This window comes from Equus asinus, chromosome 24 (assembly GCF_041296235.1).
Source record: "Equus asinus isolate D_3611 breed Donkey chromosome 24, EquAss-T2T_v2, whole genome shotgun sequence".
NCBI classification, from domain to species: domain Eukaryota; kingdom Metazoa; phylum Chordata; class Mammalia; order Perissodactyla; family Equidae; genus Equus; species Equus asinus.
In genome coordinates this window covers 65,768,752-65,790,756 of record NC_091813.1, presented here as the reverse complement: position 1 = coordinate 65,790,756, position 22,005 = coordinate 65,768,752, and the positions used below count along the sequence as shown (strand labels likewise).

Sequence of the window (22,005 nt, the reverse complement as noted above, 5' to 3'; positions counted from 1 at the left end):
GACCATAACTAGGGGTCTTAAAACTACAGAAATTTATTCTCTCACAGTCTTGGAAGCCAGATGTTCAAAACCAAGGTGTTCACAGCCCCTCTGAAGGCTCTAGGGAAGTCTCCTTCCTGCCCCTTCCAGCTTCGGGTGGCCCAGGTGTCCCTTGGCTTGTGGCTGCATCACTTCGATCTCCATCTTCATCTTCACAGGCCCTTCTCTCTGTGTCTCTCTCTGTGCCCTGTCCTGTCGTTTATAAGCACACACTCATTAGATTTAGGGCACACTCTAATCCAGTATGATCTCATCTTGATCCTTGCCTTAATTACATCGGCAAAGATCCCATATCCAGACAAGGTCACATTCTGAGGCTCTGGGTGGACATGAATTTGGAAGGGACACTATTCAACCCCCATAGGTCTCCATTTTGCTTTGTAATTTACACCACAGATGACCATGAGCACGGGTCTCAAGTTGGGTCTCCATGGAGTGAGAGAATCCAAGTAGGTGAAGAAATATATTTAGTCATTGGTTTTCATCATGAAGAAATTTAGACTTACATTGGATATTTATACACGTGGAAAATGGGGCCAACCTTTACTTCTGGTGATAGGGGGAAAACCACCAATTAACAAACCAACCAAACACACAGGAATGCTTTTTAAAATGACCCTGTTAAATAAAAGATTTTAAACTTTTTGAACAGAAGGAAAAGTAATCATGCCTCTCTAATAATATATTTACATATGATTTCCCATTAAATGGACACAAGTTATAGAATCTTGGAGCCTCTATTTCAGTGTTACTCAAATACATAATTTTTTATTTTAATTTTCATACATATATTCGTATTCATATACATTTCATGTCTTACAAAAGATCAAGTCTTAACAAATCATCTAAAAACTGAACCAATTATTGTATGTATTGTTCATCATTTTGCCTTTAAGGAGAAATTTAAAAATTATAGTGTCTTGTTACATCACGAAAAGTATGAAAGGCTTAAGGATTTTACCTTCAAGTTTTTCAAGTAACTCCACTTGATTCCAATCATTTTGCATTCTTAGCTCCCCCGTTAATTGCCTTTCTTTGAAAAGTGTCCGAAGTCAACATCTTATACAGGATAATCTAAGAATGAATGTGGTGCCCTGCCCCATCCCTTGTGGATTTTTATCCAAGGGCTCAGGAGCCTTGTAGGCTTCCTAAACAATAAATAGATAGCCTTAGAAACATTACATCAATTATGCAAATTAGGTGGTATTTCTTTTCTTGTAAATTTATGATAATTTTTCTCATTGCGGAAGAAAGAGATTCCTGGTTAAACAGATGTGTTTTTATTTCTCTGGGCTCTTTCAATTTGTGTTATTACTTCTACACATACTCTCCTTTTTAGATTAAAAAAATTCTTTAATTTAAAGGATGACATGAATATGATACAACCAATGAAAATTTACTCTGGGCAAGGATCCATATGATTTGATCGTTTGGTGGCAGCTGGAGCGGCTGAAGACCTGGTTGCCCTCCAGGCGGCTGCTCTGCTTGCGGCAGCGCTGGTTTGTTTTCACCTCTGCTCGCACAACCAGGTCATCACCCAGCCAGCGGGGGACCGCTCACTCTTCTTTGTCTTGATGTAGCAAACCTTTGGAGTACTCAACATTTTCTTTTTAACTCTGACAAATACAAATTCAGAAGAGAATGAATATCTGTTCTTTATAAACAGCCACTAATTGTAAAATTGAAAATAAGCAAATCAAATAGTTACACTGTAACAAATGAAAGAAAGGTGCATTTGAATCAAGGATTCCACTGTTACAATAAAAGTTTGCCAAACATTAATTTAAAGGTCTTCTGAAAGTAAGAGACCCCTATTTATTCTGGCATTTACCTTTAATTATGACGCTTATGATAATCTGTTAAAATTATTATTTAGTGCAATGATTTGGTCACATTCTAGTCTCCGTGAACTTTGGGACTGATTCTAAAGCTTTAATTTGGAACCAAAAGCGTATTTCTGTTCTTCCCTTGCAGAGGTATCGTCAGGACAAGGGTCTGTGTGTCTATCACAGGTTCACAAGAATTACAGAATGCCTTCAGAGGTCTACAGAAAGCATCGGGCCGTCACACAGTGAGCTGTCTGGCCTCTTTGGATTTATATTTTAATGCTTTGCACTCTTCTAGAAAATATAATTTCAGCACATGGCCTTGGTGGGTTGAAGATAGAGTAGGATGGCAAGTACACCCTCTTCTTGCTCAGTTCTCTTTTTATTACAGGGTGTTCGGTGAGATGTGAAAACTGACTTCGATCTTCAACAGCAACTTATACCAGCAGAGAAATCCACTGAGTCTATGGGAGAAATGCTAAAAAGTGACCTTCCTGAGAAATTCTGTAGCGCGCTATCATCACTAGTGGTGCTTGGTTCAGATGTGCTCTTTTTTAAAAATAAAACACTGCCATAAAAATGACTTGCATTGCATTAGATTTCCATCTTTAATGCTAGAAGTCTCATTGACACATACCATGTGAAACCAGTTATGTTAACTAGTTATGTTAGATTAATATTATCTTAAAGTCTCTGTAGATATGTTTTTATTCTTCACCTATGAAAGATGGCATGTAGGAATGAAACACTCTTTCTCACATCCTAGGATTCTGATGAATTTTTAAATCATGTGACTGATGTCTACTTTTTTTTAGTAATCAGAGTGCCATAGAAAAACCAAATATCTGGAGCAAGATTCTTTTCTTCGTAACATAAAAGAAAAATGCAGTGCAGACTAGGCTGGTGGCTGTTTGTAAGATGGCAGGCTCTGTCATCTTACAATTTTCTCTATAGGGAAAGCGTTGAGAGCGATAATGACTTTTTTTGACTGCTTGTTTCTGGAACGTTAAACTCCATACAACCACACTTCACTTACATTTTTACTATATATGCAAAACCATTAGAGGAATTTTCACCATTAGGATAATCCATGCCAATTTTCTTCTCCTAAAATATAAAGATAACTGACAAAAGTGGCATTTGGAGAAAGAACTTAAATTATCTAAACAATTGCCTTCCTTCTCTGCTCCACAAACATAATTATAAATTTAAAAAATATGGGCCGGCCTGGTGGCACAGCGGTTAAGTGCGCACGTTCGCTTCGGTGGCCCAGGGTTCACTGGGTCGGATCCCGGGTGTGGACATGGCACCGCTTGCCAAAAGCCATGCTGTGTTAGGCGTCCCACATATAAAGTAGAGGAAGATGGGCACAGATGTTAGCTCAGGGCCAGTCTTCCTCAGCAAAAAGAGGAGGATTGGCAGCAGTTAGCTCAGGGCTAATCTTCCTCAAAAAAAAACTTTTTTAAAAATATTTTTTAATATTTTACCTTTCTTTTCCATATTTTAGCTTTAGGTCTGGTCCATATTGAGGTAAAAATGCTGTTTCATTTAGAATTGTATCCAAAAGAGTGGGATTGACTTGGCCGAACCATCCTTTTATTCCTGGCTTTTTATAGTTGGTTTCCTTTGAAGGCCTGTTTGGTGTTCCACTTCAATTAACAGCTACCAGCTCACAAGCCAAACTCAACAGAGAGTTGCAAACTTGTGGAAATAAAAATCTTAAATGCCTCTGACAAAAGGGAAGAGGGCTTTACAAAGAGCAGGCGAGGCATAAGTTACGGTGAGGCCTGTGGGTAACTCTATAGTGTGAGTAGCTGCTGACCTGCCCGCTGAGTCACTGAAGCCTCTCCCGGAGCTCCAGGAAGGAAAATAAAGTGTTAGTGGCAGTTTCCTGTAATCCTTTCTCTTCGTGACACAGGATCCCTTGGGTAATCTGCTGCTGTTTTAGGATTTTGCTACTTCTCTGTGGAGCGGTGGTAATCTTTCCACGTCGTATTGGCAGCCCCTCCTTGCTCAGCAGCGTCTTCACGAGCAGCGTCTTCTCAAGCTGCCCTACGGCTCCCATTCCAGTTTTACTTTAAAATGGGCACATTAAGCAAACCACGTAAACGTTAAAATTTAGCAGACTGAAGCTGCTTCTTCAAAAGCCCGAGCAACTTCTAGATTGCAATAATTAAGCGAAACTATCAAAAAAGTATCAGATTTAGTATTTTAGAGACATTATGACAGCACTTCAATTTTTAGCAGCTTTATTGAAGTATAATTTACACCCCACAAAATTCACCCTTACAAACTCCATGATTTTAGTTAATTTAGAGTTGTGCGTCCATCACTACAATCCAACTTTAGACCATTTCCATCCCTCCCAAAATTTCCCTCTTGTTCATCGGCAGTTAGTTCTCACTCCTGCCCCAGCCCCAGACAATCATTTTACTGCTTTCGGTGTCTATAAATGTCCCTTTGCTAGACGTATTATATAAATTATAAATTACATAAATCATAGAATATTTGGTCTTTTGCATTTTCTTTCTTTCACTTAGCATACTGTTTGTGAAGTTCATCTATATTATAACACAACTTACTATTTTGTGCCTTTTAATTGGTGAACGATATCCTTGCATTTTAATTTTTGACGAGGTATTTGTCATAGTGTGGAAACACAGCCCAATGAAAGGACAGAACTTCTTAATATTAACAACTACATGCTAAGTGTTTTCAAGAGGAACAAAAAGACAAGTACTTTCTTTTCACTTCTGAAAACCATAATGGAGTGTGAAGATTAGAACAGTTAGAGACATTTTCCTTACAGTTTTGGGGGAATTTTCCCCATGGTCCCTCATAGTTTCTACTTAGGTTTTTTATGAAGACAACACTGCAATTTGTTCTGGGAAGGCTGTAATAGATGAGTTAGCAAGTTTTTCTTTAAGTCAATAACTCCTGAAAGAGAAACTGTCTTCCTACTGTGATCTTTCTATACAGACACTGACTGGGATGGATTGTTTCTACCCCTAGGCCCCCAGGTTACATTGGGTATGAAGAAAGAGGAAGAAAATGAATAACCATACAAGATGGCAACCAAAGGCTTAATGTTATACAGCAGGGAAAATTACATGAACTAGAGCTGTACTCAACATTATGCATGAGTCATGGAAACATAACATTGAATGAAAAATCAAGCCATAGAAGACTATCTATAGTGTGATTGTTTAGGGATACATATATATGGGATGAAACAACACAGAAGCATAAGGAACGCTGAACACAAAATCCAGAGTGGCGATTTTATCCAGGGGCAGTAGGGGACATGACTTGGGGAGCACACAAAATAGCGTCACTGGTGTTGGCAATGTTCCACTTTTTATATTGAATGGTGGTTCTAGGTGTTGGTCTTAGTCCATTGGGGCTGTTGTAACAGAATATTGTAGACTTGAGTGGCTTATAAATAACAGACATTCATTTCTCACAGTCTAGGGGCTAGGAAGTCCAAGATCAAGGCACTGGCAGATTCCCTGTCTGGTGAGGGCCTCTTCCTCATTCCTAGATGGTGGTCTTCTCACTGTGTCCTCACACGGCAGAAGAGGTGAGAGGGCTCTCTGTGGTCTCTTTTATAAGGGCATTAATCCCAATCATGAGGGCTCTGCCCTCAGGACGTAATCACCTCCCAAAGGCCCTACCTCCTAATACCATCCCACTGAGGATTAGCTTTTAACACATGAATTTGGGCCGGGTGCATTCAGTCTATCGCAGTGTTTTTTATTACTATGTTTCATAATATACATATGTGTTGCATAATTTCTTTTGTGTGGATCAAATATTATATAATTGTACTTTCTGATATCAAACCACGAAACAAGCCTGAAACGACCTCCTAGGTTTTAAGAAGTCATTCACTTATGATTTCCTCTCAAATACTGTGGAAACAGATTTATATTTCTAATAAGCCCATTCCTCAATAGTACTGAATATTTCAAATGTTAACATTCAAAAAAAAAATCTCCTATCCACCCTTTAGCAGCATGTCAGGAAGAGCTGCCTGTTGAAAATGAACACTTCAGTGAGGCCAAACAAGGGTTTACTGACTTGACTAAATAGCTTTGGGGTTCACTGCTTTAGCCTTTGGGGTTGATTATCCAGTTGTCTTCTCGTTCACCTTTTGGCACTTTTCACTACTCATTAAGCACCTCCATTAGAGAGGAGGGAAAGGAAAGGAGAGGCGGTGAAATTCAAAACGCCCAATGTTATTTCTGTGTTGGTTAGCAAGCTGTGCTGGTTGAGAACGATGGGACAGACACTGAAATTAATGGCCATACTAAATTTTTTGGCTGTCTGTGAAATTCACTTTAGGATGTTCTTTCTTGTGTTATTTAGGTAGAGTCCCAAATAAAAATAGGCCTTTTGGGTGGGTTCTGCAACAAGTGACAGAAAACCCAGCATGATTTAACCAAAGAAGGGGAATTTATTGGCTCTTACAGGTGAAAAGTCCAAGGATATAGTTGGTTCAGCACATTGAGGTTTAGCCCTGAAATTCATCACTAGAACTCAACTCATGTTCCTCCTCTGCCGTCTGCTGGGTTGGCGAACTCAACTCATGTTCCTCCTCTGCCGTCTGCTGGGTTGGCGTCTGTAGCGGGCTCCAGGTGGAACAGAATCACTGCCTGAAGGTCCAGCCATCCCCTCCTCCCATACAGAAGAGGGAGTATTCTCCCACAGCTCCAGCCAAAGGCCTCATGGCAACTCAGTGGCTCTGACAGGCTCACCGGATACTCCACAGACTTAACCCTGAAAAAGTCGCCTGTGGCTACCTGTTCTCTATAGTCTTTCCCAAAGGCATAGATAAGGATCTTGAGTCAGACATACCTGTGACTGCCACTTTCGCTTATTCTCACCCTTGTAATCAGGACTCGTTCCTTACCAGTGTCCTGAACTTGCTCTTTTAAGGCCTCCATCCAATTTCTAGTGATAAAAACAGTGGCCTTCCGCTTGGTTTTCATCCCCTTTGGTTTCTTCCTACAGCATTGGTTGCTGGCTTATTATTGGTTTATTATAAAAAATTATACATAGTTTATTACCATTGTATCCAAGTACTGTATAAGCATAGTTTTATTGTAAGGCCTCAAACAAAGCAAAAGTACCTTAATCAAAATACACAAGTCCCACGTCACACTTTCCCCAAGCCCTCTTCTCCAGAGTGGTGGTCAACCTGAAAGTCCACCAAATACTCTATTCTATCTATATTTCTCTATCGATTGCTTGATCAATTGATGGATCTAGATATACAGAAATGTGCCTGAATATATATCTTACATATGTATTATACAACGCTTTTTATTTTCCTTTTGCATATTTGGAATTACTCTCTCTCTCTCTCTATATATATATATCTGTGATTTACTTGGAAATTTAACAATATGACTTGGAAATCTTTCCATGGTAGCAAGCATAGGTCTACCTTACTCCAATGGTTGTGTAACAGTCTATGGTATTACAGAATCGTAATCTAATCACTTGATGATTGATGGGCATTTAGGTTATTAACATTTTGTTCTTGTTATTATACACAATGATATCACTTTCCTCTGTATATATTTTTTAAAATTTTGTCTTTGCTTGGATTCTGTGACATACGTACCTTATGTTGTCTTCACATTATCTTTGATCATTTGTTTTGTTTTCACTGTCTTCTTACACAAATGACCTCAATATGGGCATTTCTCAAGGTTCTGTTGCTAGTTTTCTCATTTCTTCCTTTTACATCTAATGATCCCAATCAGTTCCAAGTCTTCACTGGCATTTCTATACGCCTGGTTCTCCAGTTATGTCTTTACTCCGGATTCAATTCCTGAAAGCTTGGGATGAATTTTCATATGATTCCTGGTCATTTCCATATGAATGTGTCTCACAGGCAGCGTGTACAAGACTAAGTTCTTTCCTTTCTCCTGCAAACTAACTTCTCCGTGTCAACACTGATTGTTGATGAGAAGGAAGAATTGGGATTACAGAGAACCAGACTTTTCAGAGGCTTCCAGCTTGATCAAACCAGTCCAGGCCCAAGTTATGCAAGAGGATGAAAATAAGGTTTTATAATGATAATAAAGCAAAACCTTAAAAAAAAAAACTTAAAAAGCAAGCAACAAATAGAGAAAATAACTAAGCTTGTAAGATAGCGAAAATTATCTGTCAGTGGGGCTGGCCTGGTGGCAGAGCGGTTAAGTTTGCACATTCTGCTTTGGTAGTCCGGGATTCACCGGTTTGGATCCCGGATGAGGACCTATGCACCACTTGTCCAGCCATGCTGTGGTAGGTGTCCCACATATAAAGTAGAGGAAGATGGGCACAGATGTTAGCTCAGGGCCAATCTTCTTCAGCAAAAAGAGGAGGATTGGCTGCTAATCTTCCTCAAAACCTCAAAATTACCTATCAGAGCCTCATATTCTTTGCAAGTTTATGGTAGCCAAAATCCAACCATCAAAAGGGGCCAATCAGATAACCTTTGGTTAGGGTTCAAGTCGTCTTGGATGGTGTGAATACACACTGTCTCTGTACAGTTGGTCACTTGGCTAATAACCCAGGTTAACTTTGGCTGGTCTGAAAAAATAGCCTTTCTTCTCTGAGTGTTGTAGTCTTATCATAAGAAAGGCTGGTACTCAGCTGGTAAGTACAGCGATGGCTATACCAGTGGTTAACATTGAAATACTTCCCTTCAGGTCAGTAAACACCCCAACCTCCTCCATCCTCCCTTGCACTTCCACAGATCTCCCCTGATTTAGCTCCTAAGAGGCTATGCCTGGGATGACTGACTGACGGGGCAGGAGGTGGGGAGCTCGGGAGCGTCAGTACCACAGGCGTGCAGGTCTGCTTCGTCAGCAGTGCTGGTTGTTAAATAGTTTCACTACTGTCTGCCTAGAGCCTGGAAAATAATTTTAAAAATGAGAATAAGTATAGGGATGATGAAGGAGCAAATTTAAATTCAAGGTATTAATACATTTTAATCCATTTCAGTATAGGAAGAAGTTTTATAATTATTGTGTAAGCTGTTTGAGGTGTTTAAATATACCTACTGTGTTAGATTTGTGATTTCAATTAAATGTGAGAATTTTGATTAAGTAAATTTGAAATCATTGCTGAAATGGTTGAAGACTTTTTTCTTAAATTGTAGGTTTTGATTTCTTAGTCACGTAATAGTGTTTTCTTTTAATAAAACTGTAAAAACAATAAACTGATCAATGTATAGAGTACAAACAACGGGGATTATTCCTGTCCAAGCAGGCCACTCCCGAAATGTATAAAATGACGCCATCAACACTTGTAACAACCCGCGCCTCGTCAGTCCTTCAGGATCCTTTTTTCATTCAGCAAACGTTTGTTAGAGCCTTCTGTGAGTCGAGTAACATACAAGGCCCTGTGCACTTTATCACTCACCTGACTCTCGCTCATCTTCATCTCCACCTTATTCGTCAGGTTGGAATGCAAGGTGCTTAGCTGGCCACAGCACGCTGTTTAGGGCTGTGGGCTGTGCTTGCAAAGCGCCAATCAGCAGATGCAATGTAGGATGGGCTTTTTTTTTTCTCCTTTCATTTCACACATGTTTTGAACTCAGGCGTATCTCTGAGTGAATCTATTTAAAAGATTTAAATTTGTGCTCCAGATAAAAGAATTGAGTTTGTTTGACTGCAAAATAGACAGCTCTGAAGCAGACCTTAGTTTATTGCGACTCTTGTCTTCTTTCAGTGAACTGGCTGCTGCGGAGAGATGGGGACCTATGAGAGGTGGAAGAACGCCATTAGGTTTGGAGCCAGGGGAAGGGTCATCGCGGTTCTTTTTCTCTCTGGCTGTGTAAGTTTGAACACTATTAACCTCTTTAAGCTTCATAGGATTGTCGTGAGGATGAAGTGAGATCTCACACGCACACACGCACATACACACACACAAACTAGCACATCCTAAGTGCTCGATAAGTATTAATTCTTACTGTTACACACTCTATCTTGTGTTTCTAGTAAGCTCTGGATTATGGTTCTTTTTCTTCTCTTTTCTCTAAGTAAAATATATTATTTCTCTGATCGTTTAGATTATATCTGAACCTAAAGTTTCTAGAGAAATTAATCATTATAGTCTGTGCAACATGACCTTTTAGGGAATTGTAGGCTATCAGTCCAATGCTATGAGTTTGAGCAAACCCACTTACCGTGAAAGTCTCAATATAATGAAATGACTTCAAAGCCATGGCATTAATTTATGGATTTTAATAGACAATAATGAAAACATCAATTTCAAGGTAACTAAAATATTTGAGCAGTTCTTAAGATTATTATAACAGAATTAGACATGTATTGTTATAATTTTTATGGACCTGCTAAGCTCTGTTATGCAACTCTAAGAATGCCTTTCTACCATATGATATTTAAAGAAATTCAAAGCAAAGGAATATATTAGAAAAATACCTGTGTCCTATGCCTTTTAAAAGACCACATTTCTCTGTGACCAAATCACACTTTATGTTTCTTCAGTGCACTTGGTAATTTTATAGAAATACAGGTTTGTATACTCCTTTGTAGTAATTCTTTCTGCATTAGATATTAAGAATTTATAAGATTACAAACTCATTTCATCAATATTAGCCTCCAAGAGTGTTATTTTTTTTAAAAGGCAGTAAGTAATTTGCACCAAGGTGTGAAGGACTGGCTGACTTACTCTCAGGAGTTACTTGTTTATTAAAAGCAAATGTGGTCATTTGAAAAACTTCTGATTTGAAGGGAAAGAACTACTGTGTACCAGGTGGATTGACTGCTTGACATGTGTCGTCACGCTTAATCCTCACAATAATGTTTATAGGTAGATGTTATTGTCTTCCTTTACAGACATAAAACTAATACTTGGCAAGATTATCTGCCCAAGTTCACTCATTCAGAAGCAGGGAGAAGTTGCTGGAATCCAGGTTTTTCTGATTGATATTTCTCCATTGTCTCCCACTGCTTCCTAATTACCCTCTTCTGGTAGAAATATTTCTTAGGGGAGAAATTCTGAATGCCTTTCTTTATCAGATGAAATGGTGTTCTCTCAGAGATGGATTCTTGGGGAATCCATCTTTTTATAATTACTCAAATTATTTCAGGGACATGGTTTGGTATCATTGTAATGTATATATACTTATAATAATTATATCAATATGTATATTAACTTATTAATTATGTTCCTATTTTCATGAGTCTCAAAGTTGAGGTAATCCTGTTCCTAAGGGTATCTTTGATCCCAGGCCGTGGACACAGAGCAAGCCAGCCTCATCCTCTGCAGCGGCAGCAGCTGCAGAAGCCAGAAACAGAGGACTGATTCTTGACACTTCTTTCTCTCTCACCTTCCATATAGGATAATCCATCACCAAATTCAGTTGATTCCACCTCCTCAAAAGCCGTGAAATCATCCACCTCTTCCACCTTCCCAGCCAACATTAGTGTCAAGCTACCCCTTCCCTCACCTTGATAACTTCAACTGGATTTGTTCAAGTGGTCTCCCCACATCCCTTCTTGCTCACCTCTAACCATTCTTCATGACACTGCCGGAGTGATCTTTGGAAACACGAATCTAATCAATTCACTTCTCTGCTTAAAACCCTTTGATTTTATTGCTTTTAAGAGTAAAGACCAATACTAGTTTTTGGTGGGAGATAGTTGAGCATGGCACATATGCTGATGTGGTATTTCAAATATTTACAAAGGAGTAGTGTCTTCCATGCCTTTTCTCATGGCCTGATATTATGAAAACTTACTCTGATCTGCTATGGAGACAAGAATTGTTTCTCTAGAGAATTTTCTAAACCACATGCTAGCGCTTGTGTATTTTGAGCTCACTTGTATGGCTAACATGGTAGATAGAACGGTGTACACTATAAGGGTTAACAGTAGATAGGTTTTGGAGTCAGACTGTCAATGTTTGAAATCTGCTACTCCCTTTTGGAAAACTTACTTGACCCCTCTGGGCTTCCATTTCTCCACCTGGAAAGCAGAGGGTACCAACAGTTCCTATTGTGAAGATGAAAAGGGACCGTTCGTGTCAAATCTGCTTTGAAGAGCTTGGCTCATACAAAGCATTGAGTAACCCATAGCTGATTTCACGAGGTTCTTGAGCAGCTAAACAAGAAGATATCAAGGAGACTGTGTAAAGCATTTTACTAAACTGCCATTTGATTAATAAATGAGAGCTGAGCAATGTAAGTGTGAATATTGTTCTTACATGTTAAACAAGTTTTAAATTAGAAACGAGAATGGGAAAGTGACCATAGATAACCACAGAATCCAAATGATCTGAAGAGATTACTTTGCTCAACTCTATGAAAACATTGATGATTTTGTAGAAAAATATGATGTAGTAAAACTCAAACCAGAGAATCTATTAGTCCTTAAAAGAAATTGAAAAGTTGTCAAGACTTTCCACCAAAAAGCAACAGGCCTAGATAATTTTATCATGGAATTCTATAGTCTCTAAGGAACGGATAGCTCCATTATTACTCAAACAGTTTCAGAGGATAGAAAGAAACAGCTTTAAAATTATTTTCATGCAAGGAGTATAATATTCATACCAAAAAAAATGCTAGTGTACTTGAACTCATAACAGCCATTCACCGTACCCAAGAACTCTAGTTTATTTTCATGTAAACCTTTGCAAAAATCCTAACCAAAATATAAATAAGTAGAATTAAGTAGTATATGGACAGACTAATAGGATACACATAAATGTACTCACGCTTTTATATGTACAAATACAGTGTATAATATTAGGAATTCTACTAATATTAATATTATTACTACTAATTCTACTAATTCTACTAATATATTCATTATGTTAATAAGTCACATAAAAAAACCACAGACATGTCTATATGAGCTAAAGTCATTTGACAAAATTGAACATCCACTCATTTAAAAAATCTTATTATGATATAGTTAAACAAAATTCTGTAATGTGATAAAATACATGATGAAGCACTGGACACATTCTTACTGAAGTCAAGGGCAAAAATTTTGTGTTATCTCTACTATTATTCGTTCTGGTTCTAGAAGTCTTAGCCAAGGCAATTAAACAAGAGGAAGAACAGTAAAACTGCATAGGAGAAGGACAATTTATAGTTGTTTTCAGATGATAAAATGACATACCTGGGTGATTGAAGAGAACCAAGTGAAAAGCTATAGAAAGAATAAGAGACCTAATGAATGCAATTTGTAAATTGACATGCAAAATTAACAATTTTCTTAATAGGACTAACAACCTGCTAGAAAATTAAAAAAGAAGAAAAGATTCCATTTACAGTAACAACTGCAAAAGATTAAATACTTAGGAAAAACTTGAAAAAGCTACGTACAACATCTAGTAATAGGAAATACTTATTGAGTGCTTGCTACTGCCAGAGGCTGTTTTAAGTTCTTTGAATGAAGCTACTCATTCTATTCTTATTACAACTCTCTGAGGCAGGTGCAATTATTGTTTCTGTTTTACACGCAGGAAAATGGAGATACAAAGTGTTTATGTAACTTGCTTAAGGTCTGATAAGCTTGAGAGCCTATACTCTTAGCCAGTAGAATATAATTCCTCCTGAGCACTATATAACTTTCTGAGGAATATTTAAAGAAATTAGAAATAAAAATCCCCCATAAAAACATATGTTGTTCTTGATCTGAAGACTCAATATTTTGAAGACATCATTTCTCCCTATTTAATTAATAAATTTTATGCCATATCAATAAAAATATACAGAAAGTACAGGAGCTTATAGTGTTGGGAACATTCCAAAAAAAGAATAAGGAATAAAGTTATAAGGGAGGAGTAGTAGCCTATATTAAAATATATTATAAATTTATATTAATTTAAATAACTGTGTGTTGACACCTGAGTACACAGACACACTACTGGAATAATATAAAGAGTCCAGAAATCCAAGTGTAAATGAAAATTTAATTTCTGAAAAAGGTGATATTTTAGATCAAGGAAAAAATATATTCCTTAATAAATTGTGTTAGGACAAAGAGGCTGTATCTCTACTTCTTTAACTCAAATAAATTCTAAATGGACTAGAGACAGTTCAAAATGAAAACTATAAAACTACTAGAAGAAAAGTGAGAAGCTTTTAAAAAATGTAGTGTGTGTGTGCGTGTAGGTGAGGGGGTGCCCCAAACAAATATAGACCCTGAGAGCAGTGAAAGATGGATCAATGTGCTTCCACACGTGCTTTAAACATAGACAAAATCGAACGACAGATTTCAAATAGGGAAAGTATTTGGAAATATATGACAGAAAGAGGACTCATTTCCTTAATCTATTAAGAACTATACAAACCAGTATGAAAGAAGACAACAACTCAAATAGCAACATGGATAAGAGAAATGAAAGGGAAGACTTACTTTTCATTGCACAATGTTTTTTTATTTTAAAATTATATATATGTAAATATATATAATATAAAGCTTTTGAACAAAACAGTAGAATACCACACCCCTATGATAAACCACCTTCATATATATCTTCCCAAATCTTTTCTATGAATAAATTTTTTTCACAAAGAATTGAATTATATTTTATAGTAGTCCAGTTTCTCTTACATGCTGTAAATATCTCTGTATGTCATTAAATGTTCTCCTATGACATAACTGAATGGCAAAATCATTTTTCATGTATATATCTGTTTCCAGCTTTTTGTTATTACGAGTATCCCTTAAGTAAAATCTTTGTGCATCTTAATTCAAATCTTAATTCTTTCCATAGCACACATTCCTGAAATAGAATTACTAGATTAAAGGGTATATATATTTCAAAGTCGCTTAAAGAACACTTTTGGACATTTTTAGGTTGTTCTAATTTATACATTCTCAAGCAGTTTTTGTGGGAGTAGCTGTTCCATTGGACTCTTGTCGAAATTGGCTATTACCATTTTAAGAAATCCTGACTAATTAGACCATTAGAAAAGGTATCCTATTATTGTCCTAATATTATATAAATGATTACAATTGAGATTGAATTTTATTATATGTGCATACTGACTTTTTTTCTGTTGTGATTTTAGAGATGTATTTAGAGGAAATAAATGCTGCGTCTATTTGGCTAAAATAGCTGTCTGGACTGGACACAGACGATGCAATCATTTTAATTCCCATAATCACAAGAGTAGGTATTCCTGCAATCAGTTTAGGAATAAGCTCCCCTTGGTCAGGGTTACCTATGCAGATTCTCCAAGCAGTCAGACAAGAAGGAAAACCTTATGAGTCATCACAGAATTTGCATGCCTCTCCACTGCTCTTGCTGAGGGTAGAGTTTTTATAACCACTTCCTATACTTTTTCCTTATGATTTCTTTACAGAATAAACCCGGTAATTTAGAACTCTGCCTTCACCGGGGTTGGTTTCATTTCCAACAGTCAAGGGAAGACACAAACAACTCGGTGTTACATTGTCAATTAAACCAAGGTGGAAGAGGGGGAGGGCGGCTCCAGTGATAAATGAGCAGTCATTTCAATGTTTTCTTTCCAGCAGAAATCAGAGCCAGATTACACTTTATCTCGCCCTGACTTTTAGCAAGATAGATAGCCACGCAAAATTTTCAGGTTCAAATAGTCTCCATCAAAAGGGCTAAAACCCTCATCTTCTGGCCACACTCAACTTTCATCTTTTTAACTGGTGGGATCCGATTTCGATTTCTTTTACTGAATAAGAAAGAATTTATTCAAATTACTCTCTCAGTCTTAGGTTTTTAACCAAAATAAAGGCGAACAATGAAAGAAATTAACATCACTGCTTGATGCAGAGTTTTTTCGAGATTGTCCAAAAAGTGCTATTTCCGATCCTGAAAGCAAAGTGATTGTTTACTTGTTATCAATAGTCTGAGCTCCTGTTCAGAATTCCGTATTTAGGGATCTAGCCTTACATATTCGGGCTACAAGATAACGCAGCCTTGGCAAAACTGAATTACATTAAAAGCAATGTGCTGTTGGAAAAATAGTTCCTCCTGATTGCATTTCAAGTTAGAAATTCACCTATTTATCTTTGTTGGTCGATATTTAGTACAAATGTCTTTGTTTCTAAAGGACTTTAATACGCAAAGCACTTTACATATTAACGACAGAAATACATTCTAAGAAATACACTAAGTTCTGGAATATAGAAAGAGTGAATTTGGCAGTGGTTTGCTCTTTTCTTGTCGTCAGGCTATGCACTGCAAAGGCAAGAGTCGTCGGCTTTTGATCAGATCTTCTGGAGAATCAGTGACACCAGGCGCTGAGTTATCTTCAGTTAAGAACCAGTAAGCACATTATGAGTGCATTTCATATTACGTGGAATTAAATTTCAGGCTCAAATCATTTGTCAGTTCTCTCAAAAAACTCGAAAAGACTTTTAAACGACCTCTCTGATATATGACCCGGATGCTGCCAGACCAAATGATTTTTACCAAGGTGGATCCTCCAGTGTGAACTCAGGACTGGGTCACCTCCAGGGCAACCCGGCCAGGTCGCAGATTTGGTGACCTTCCGGGAACCTGGGGAGAAGGTGCCGCCGGAGAGGGGGCCGGCCCTTCCGCGGAAGGGCCGGAGTCTAAGCCGAGCCCCTCCAGCCGGGAGAGGGCCCCTGGCCGCAGGTGGAGACGCGCCTGTCGCCGCGATGCGCCCGGGGGGTCGGGAGCAGGTGGGAGGGCCCTGCCTTCCGCCCCAGCGCGGCCCCGGGTCAGAGGGACTGTCCTCTCTCGCACTGTCCAGTCCATTTGTCAAGGTCCCGCATCGGATAAATAGCTGTCTCCCCAGCCCTTTGGAGTGACTAGTGCAAATAAATCCAGCCCCTTTTCCCCAGCGCCCCGCGGGCCGTGGTCGTTCCCGGCGCGGCCTAGCAGACCCCAGGGGGCGACAGCCCGAGCCTCGGTCTCCCCTGCCGCCACGCGGGGCCCCTGGCAGCGGGGGCCGCCCAGCCCAGAGAGCTGGCACGAGCTGCGGCCGGGCTAAAAAGCCAGGAGAGAGCTTCTCCTCTTCCTTGCGGGTTTGTCTGGAATTTTACCTCCTTGGCCTGGGGAAGGTCTCTCTTCCCTGGGATCCTGTTCACTCCCTGCCTCTCCTCCCCCGCCCCTGCCTCTCTAAGCCTCAGAAATTCCAAATATCTTCCGTAGCCCACTTGCAGCCTTTGAGCCAATCAATCCGGATCTCACCGATTTCCTCCGAGATCGTGAAAGCTTTGATGCCCACACTTAGAGCTGCCTCTCCCTCACTCCCATCCTTCCCCTCGGGGATCCCTCTGGAGGCCTGCTCAAAATACCTGCTGGCGCCAGAGGAAATTCACTTGTAACAGATACCCAGCGGGTGTAAAACCAACACTCTGCTTCCAGGGTCATTTTCCTCCCCACCTTCTTCTGCCCCGTCAACTTGTCGCTCGCTGAGCGAGCGCTAACACCGGGAATTACGGTGAATCCTGAGTGCTGGGCGGGACGATGTGGAACCACTTTATAGACCCGATGATTGCTATCTCTTGCATGTTGCTTCCCCGCCTCTGCTCCGCGCAGCCCTGATTCCCAAAGTCTGCGGAATTAGTGTGAGGCCCAGGACTGGTCCACAGGCAGCTTTTGTACAGGGGTCCAGCAGGTCTTCAAGCAAACTTCAGAGGATCTAAAGTAAAACAGAATTATTCCATTTCCTTCTAAAACCGTTATTGAAGCAAAAAACAAAACAAAACCAAATCTGAAGAAAGCAGGAAATCTCACTCATTTTATTTTGATGATAATCAAATAAACTACTAGAAAGATTCCAGGTAACATAATTTTGCAATGGACTTATTTCCAGATATCATTTACATTTCATGAGTAAAGTAAGTCGTTCAAGAAGATGACCCCGTTATATGCGTGTAGACGGCAGGGATGCTGAGAGAAATGATAAATATAAGGGGAGATGGACTTTCTTTTCCTAAACATTTGCAAGAGTGTCAGGTGGGTTTTATTTGAACAAATAAAAACAATATTATGACATTTCTCTTCACAAAAGCAAAACCTAATAGTTTAATAATAACATATTTTTAGCTGTTATTGGATTTTCTTGTTCAATTTTCTTACCTAAGATTCTTTTCAAATTTTACTCTTTGCAAATCATTTGGCCTGCATATGATTATTATGCAAAACTCTTTATAAAACGCTGAAAATGAAGAATATGCTGGGCTTATATTTCTAAACATTTAAGTTCGTTGGAAAGATAGTGGATACTTTTAGGTGATTATGTTTGAAAATGGCTGTCTTTTGAAGGGGAAGATAAGGCTCGCGGGGGCAGGGGGGAGTGCTCTCGTCGGCCCTGCCTTTGTGCCCGTGAGCAGAGCTCCAGGTTCTCATAACTGCTCCTGGCACTCGTTTGGGTTGATAGCTCCAGAGGGGAGTCAGCGGAGGCCTCGCTCCAGCTCCAGCGTCCCTGTCACCTGGACAGCGTGAGGTTGGCTCAGCCGGCGTGGGGCGCAATCTTCAATCAAGACCCGTGATGCTTCACGTCTTCCTTCCTACTGCGGCTTCACTCTCACGGATGAACTTCTGGAACTCTGTTGAGCATAGAGTTTCCCTGTTTTATGAATCAGTTTTGGAGAACTCGCCTGATTTGTTAGTCAGAGATGGAGTTTAAACCGTGGATACAGAGACGGTATAGACATACGCCGGGAGTTATTAAGACCTTCCTGTGGGAAAAGATCTGCCACATTTCAGAGATTTGGAGCTCTCTGTGGAGCCAATGGCGCCATACAATTTTTGTTACTTGAGGTAGTTCCTGTTTATGTTTCCCAGTTTGTGTCTCTGCCAAAAAGACATGGCAGAAAATACAGGCATAGGAAAATTGCAGCTTAAAGACAGCATCTTCAAGCTTCAAAAGCTAGGATGATTTTAAGGAGAAGACCAAGGAGAACATACAGGTCTTCTGCAAGTTAGAGCCAGCTGTCGATGCTGCGATTGCTGTTTCCTGAACCTCTTAGAAGGTGCGGGGGAGGGACCAGGAGCCGGTGGGAGTTTCTCGGGATTACGGAGTTACAGTTCCGAGTTGTCCATTATGGAATTCATTTGACAGTGACATTGTGCAAGGACAGTCGACCAACTGAGTGTTCTTTTTTACTCCAGAGTATTTTGGTGGGTGACAGAGCATAACAGTTTTGTTTTAGATTTTATTAACTTATCCTAAAAAGAAATCATTTTTGGACAACCCCCAAGGTAAATGATTAGCTTCAGGGTAATGCTGACGAGCATGAAAGCAAACTTCCTTTTGGAACGGTTGAGGCCACTTATTACAGCACTGGAACAGAACAAGAGCAACAGCGAGGGAATGGGGAAGAAAACATTAAGATAATTTCATGCCAATTGTGATGATGGTATCACTTTTGGTTATCCTACTTTGACATAATTTATTTAAAATGTCTGTCACATTTTGTAACTTTTTCAGATTTCTTTCAAAGGGAGATTTAAAAAAGTTTAAAAATAGTTTTGAAATACAGGAATCACGTTATCAAAAAAAAAGAGCTGAAGGTAATTTTCTAGCGAATTTGATTTGTGTAGAAAAGTAATTAAATAATTGTGCTTTCAAATAACAGATCTAAACCCAGATAATTCTTCAAACCTTCCTTCTGCTTCTTGAAAAACAACTTTATTGAGATATAATTCACATACCACACATTTCACTCATTTAGAGTATACAATTCAAGGTCTTTTGGTATATGCATGGGGTTGTGCAAATATCACTACAATCTAGTTTAAAATATTTTCATCCTCCCTCCACTGTAGAGAAACCCTCTGCCCATTAACAGTCACTCCTTCCCATCCCAGCTCTAGGCAACCACTAAAGGACTTCATCTTTATAGATTTGCCTATTCTGGACATTTCATATAAATGGAATCACATAACATTTACTCTTTTGTGACTAGCCTCTTTGACTTAGCATAATGTCTTTGAAGTTCCTCCAGGTTGTAGCTTGCATCAGTCCTTCATGCCTTTTTATGGTTGAATACTCTGCCACTGTATGGATAGACCATGTTTTATTTATCTGTTCATCAGTTGATGGGCATTGAGTTAGTTCCATTTTTGGACTACTAGGAATAATGCTGTGAACAAGAGTACAAACGGTTGTGTTCCACTTTGCTCATGTAGGTAGTGACAAGCACAGCTTGACCTGTGTGTCCACGTGACACTATGAAAATTTGCTCTCCACCCTGAAAAAAACAAAATTCTAACCCTGTTTTTCTGCCTGTTTCCCAGGCTGTGAATTGTTAGGAAGCACCGTAGGAGTTAAAGTTATTTGTCTATTTATTTGAACCAGTTAGAAGAAAGAGACCTGGAAAACAGAAAAAGTTATTTTTGTTTGCAGATAGGCAAATTAATAAAGTTAACCAAATTAAGCTATATTCAAGTATTAGAAACTAGCTCTATTTGCTTATGGGCTTTCCATCTAGTGCATTGGATGATGTTTTTTCTTTTGTTGACGGCTAACCCTAAATTCTTGAATGCTTGCTTGCTGTTGTAATTCCTATATTCCTATGGAATATCCACTTTACGCTTTAGACAGTATTCTCCTCCATTTGGTAGGCAGAGCTGCTTCAGCCTATTTTGATTTGGTGCTACCAGTGCATTTGATTTCTATGACTGCAGGCTTATTTGCATTCTTAAGCACGTAGGTAGAATGCTTCTGGTGTTCTGCCTTGCAAGTGTGATGCATCTGGCTCCAACATGCATTTTAAAACATTTATTGTTTCCAAAGTTGAACTCCAAGGAGAGCAGATGGTACGATACTAGACAGAATGACAGCTGTTAGCACTTGTACATGTTCTTTGTAAAAAAGGGTCAGACATTCATTCATGCAGCAGATATTTATTGATTGCCTGTCAACACAGTGCTGATCTTGTTGACGTTGATGAGCTTCTTCTACTTGTTTTTTATTTAACTAAGGATTTATATTCTCCTCATTAAAATAGATAAAATACTGCTCAAGCCTGAGCCACTCTTGAATCGTGGCATCATTTGAGAGAGGTTAAGCGTGTATAATATATTTAAATATAGCTTCCAAACATAAGTATTAAAATCTTTTTGCTTTAGGATATTATTTGTTACAGGGATTTATTACATAGATTCACCTAGCACCTCTTAGAATACCTGAGACCTTTTGGGAACTCAAAAATTACATGGAGCATAATCTGTAGCTCACAACAGTTTCCTGTCATTGAAATGCAGTTGGTTCTGTTGAGAAACTATAGAACTGACTCAATTCCAACCTAATTAAAGTTTCCATTGTGCAAAGTGAGTTATCGTGCTGGTGGTGGTTATTATATAGTTAATGATTGTAGATAATTCGGACAGAGAAAATCCACTTTGGTAGTATCAGCAACACTTTTGTAAAAATCTCAATGTATATGATGTTTCAGAGGAAATAAAGCAGGTCTCATTCCACTTGCAAGAGGGAATTTTAAAGAGAGAGATTCTAGATATTCAGGCTCAGCTATGGAGGTAGGGTTAAAATCATAATCCTGGAAAAAATACCATTGACTCTCTCTAACTTCAGCAGTCCAGATCCGGGATTACGTTTCATTCGAAAGAAAACACGGGCTATCCTGAGCTACGTGAGGTTCAGAGTCAATGCAATGAAATCCAACAGATCTTCAGGGCTTTCCAGTTCCCCTTCTCTCCTGTGTCATTTTGACTAAATGCATCTATGCTTTAGACATTCCACTCAGTCGACCTTTAATTGGCCAAGGCTTGTGACCCTCTTTTCCTGTCTAGCACTTCAAAAGGGACCCTGCACAGCAAGGATTGGGCTTTGGAGAGCTTGGTTCCAAGTGTGCTCTTGCACAGGACAAAACATCGTGGGGTGCTAAATACCAGAGGAAGATGCCTCGGTGCAATGAAGAGCGTTAAAGCTATTTGATGTGCTTGGGTTTCCTAGGCATAGGACTCTTCAAGGCAGAATGGTTCTCTGGTAATTTCCTTTGCAAGAAAAGAAATGAGACCTGACTTCCTTACATGGATATGCATAAACTTAGTCCTTCTTGTAGCTGTAGGTGCTTATCGTCTTAGTTATACAGAGATTTATAACTCCATGTTATTTACATATCGAAGGACACTTGCCACCTGACAAGCTCTCCTCAGAATAGGATACAGTAATTAATCTCATTATAGT

The 22,005-nt window shown here is 39.0% G+C and overlaps 1 long non-coding RNA gene across 2 annotated transcripts in view; it reads left to right on the top strand.

Annotated features, from left to right (window-relative positions):
* LOC123279614 (uncharacterized) overlaps window positions 1–22,005 on the top strand; it is a 41,430-nt gene that overhangs the window by 12,752 nt on the left and 6,673 nt on the right. For both annotated transcript variants that reach the window (XR_011497742.1, XR_011497743.1), the window contains exon 2: window positions 9,594–9,698. This is a non-coding gene — a long non-coding RNA (uncharacterized lncRNA). The remainder of the gene's footprint in view (window positions 1–9,593; window positions 9,699–22,005) is intronic.